Below are 3,089 nucleotides of genomic sequence, written 5' to 3'. Positions count from 1 at the left end.
TTATTCGATTGTGTTTTTAATTTGATGACGAGAATTCGAGCAATGTGGCGTACGCCAATTATTCGAATAATCGAAAGATAATGAGGCGTACGCCTCCTATCCTTTTATTATCGGAAATTTAGAATTAAATGGTTGTAGAATTTGTAGTTGATTTAGAAAATGTGATTTGAATGTGTATGATTAAGGTTTAATCGGGTGACAAGAACTCGCGCAATATGGCGTACGCCAATTATTCGAGTAATTGAGAAATAGTGAGGCGAACGCCTCCTATATCTTTTTCATCCCAAAATTTATGTTTAAGAGAGAAAATCCTTTTGAAATTGAAAGGTTTGGAAAAATGATTTGAATTTGTGTTTATGAATGAAATGATGGTGAATCGATCATCTTCTCGATTAATCAATAATCAAATAGGTCTCATTGTAAGAAAGCCCAAGAATAAGCTATGTGAGGTTGATGGCGATGCGAAGGGCAATCGACTTACAAGGGTGTTTTAAAAATGGGATCGATGTTTGAATCGAGAATTGTGGGATGTATTTTTGAAATTGGTTTAGATTGATGATGAATTGAAATTAAATTTGTTTATTATGAAAAGATGGTGGAAAAGAAAATCCTTCAATTATTAAATCATCAGAATTTGGTTAATCTAATTAATTGAAATGAATTATTTAAACAAAAGTCCAATTAATTAATTTTTAAGAAAACAAATGAAAATGAGTGACAATGTTGATTTATTTAATTTAAATTGATGTGCTTAAACCGGTTTATGCGAGATAACAAGGATTAATGTTATTCGTGAAACTCAAACGCGGTGAAAATATTCTTTTGATTTATTGAAATTTTGGCGGTATTGCGACATGAATTTATCAAATCCACAAATTAAAAGTCGATTTAAGAATCAAATAGATTTTTTACATACTTTGAAAATTGCATTATACCATCAGTTTCAAAGAAAATCTTACAACCGCTCAATGTTGCTGAAGTAAGAATCATAATAAAATGTTCATAGTAAAGCAATATAAATCCATCTAAAACGCAACCAAAAATATTACATCATGCTAACATCATAATTTGACCGAATTTAAAATGCCATGGAATTAAAAAAAGGAACTAAGCAGCAAATCATCCCTTTCTTACAGAACTCATTCACAACACAACCAACCACATTAACAACAACACAATACAACCCAGATTTGAACAATAGATGCGGCAATCATAAACATAATCGTGAACCATTGATTGACAGCTTAACTACAACACCAATAATATAATCACAAAGTTAGGATTAATATTACCTATTATTTTGTTTAACTTGAATAGAAACTAATTAACCCAAAAATTTGGAATAAGCTTTGAGATTTATATCCGGTAGAAACTAACTTTAACCTCAATACAGTTTAAGAAACAATATGACAGAATGAGGAAATCATTTGCTACAGCTCAAAATCGAATTGAAGATCTTAACTGCTATCACCAACAGCACACAGTTTCACACATAAATCGTCAAATCGACTACTCGATATGAGTACAACCCAAGAAGAATCTGGACAGAAACCAACAGACGGGATTCTAATGACAAAAGGAAGAAAATTTACCGTAATGCTACGCTGGATGAGCTTGCCAACGGACGGTACGGTAAGTCGGCGATGCTCGCTGCGATTTCTAATGAGGATCTTGAACACCGACGATGTGATAGGGATTAACAGCAACTCGAACGACTCAAACGCTTTCTCTTTTTTCGATCTTCCTCTTTGTGTGTAACCAGAATACTGAAATTGCTTTGTTGCCGTGACCAATCTTGGCTTAGCATCTAAAAAATGGTAACGCTAAATGGTGATGATGGTTGTTGAGGGCGGTCGAGCGGTGGTTGGGTTAGGGTGGTGGCGGATTGAGCGTTTGCGAGGCGGAGAGGGTTGGAGTTGCTTTGGGTTTTTGCGGTGATAAGCGGATCGTTGCCGGCACGGACGGAGAGTTTATGGTGGTGTGAGGGTAGAGATTGAAGAGGTTGAAGGTGGGTTGAAGGGTGACGGCGACGGAAGTAGGTGGATTTGCCGGTGATGAAAATTGTTGACGGAGGGTTTTTGCACGGAGGAGGTTGTGCGATGGTTTTTTGGATGGAGGAGGGTTTTGTGGTTGTTGACGATGAAAGGTTGGGTTTGTGAGTTGTGGAAGATAGAGGTTATGGTGGTGGGTTTGAGGTGGTGATGGAAGGTTTCACGCGGTGGATTGTGGATTTGAATAGTGGGATGGTGAAGTTTTGTGATTGGGAGAGATGATGGCTGAGGTCATGAGAGAGTGGTTGGTGGGAAGTTAATGAGTGAGGTAGGTGGAGAGAGTGGAAGAGTGAATGAAAGGTGATTGTGAGAGAAAAAAAATGTGAGTGGATTTGTGTGGTTATGAGTGGTGTCCTTTTGCTGAGAGTGTGAGGTGAGTATTTAGTGAGGGAGTCAGGTGTTAGCGAGAGAGGAAAGGTTTGTTGAGAATTTTTATTTTCTTCTTTTTTTTGTCGCTTGTGGGATAGAGAAGAGAGGCGTGTCATGTGGAGAGAAAATGAGTGGGTCATAGAATCCAATGCACATAATTTTTTTTACAATTATTATTTACTTAAAGAAATAGAATCATAAAAACAAATTCTAATTAATATTTGACTTAAATAACTTTTAATTGTTTTAATATAACAACTAAATCAAAGATTATTGATCAATTAGAAATAGAAATCGAGTATAAATTTACTCGAAAAATTGAATCGGTCACACTAAAATTGTCAGGACAAAACATACTTATTAAAAAAATACAGTCTTTCCTCAAATTCTGAAATAGTTTTGCACCAGTTAAAAGGCTCAGGCGGGTTAAGATATAACTGAAACAGTCACTGCTGATTTTGCCTGTTCTTGAGAAATGATTCAACTGATTGGTCTGTATTTTCAATAAATTCATTCTGACTGATATTTTAGGCATTATTCATGATGGAATGTATGTCATGCTATGCATATGATGCAAAAAGAAAAATGAAATCAATTCTATGAAAATTTAAGTATACCCGAACAAAATTGGGGTATGACAGCGTTAACATTAACAAAACTGTCAACATT

At 35.5% G+C, this 3,089-nt stretch overlaps 1 long non-coding RNA gene across 1 annotated transcript; it reads right to left on the bottom strand.

Annotated features, from left to right (window-relative positions):
• Positions 1 to 999: 999 nt before the first annotated feature.
• LOC127118436 (uncharacterized) lies at positions 1,000 to 2,480 on the bottom strand. Its single transcript, XR_007802220.1, has 2 exons — positions 1,593 to 2,480; positions 1,000 to 1,248 (listed from the first exon to the last, which is right to left on the bottom strand). It is a non-coding gene; the product is annotated as an uncharacterized LOC127118436 (long non-coding RNA).
• Positions 2,481 to 3,089: the final 609 nt, after the last annotated feature.

Source organism: Lathyrus oleraceus, chromosome 2, assembly GCF_024323335.1.
Source record: "Lathyrus oleraceus cultivar Zhongwan6 chromosome 2, CAAS_Psat_ZW6_1.0, whole genome shotgun sequence".
Lineage (NCBI taxonomy): Eukaryota > Viridiplantae > Streptophyta > Magnoliopsida > Fabales > Fabaceae > Lathyrus > Lathyrus oleraceus.
Note: the sequence above shows the minus strand (reverse complement) of the source record. Positions and strands in the feature narration are given on the sequence as shown.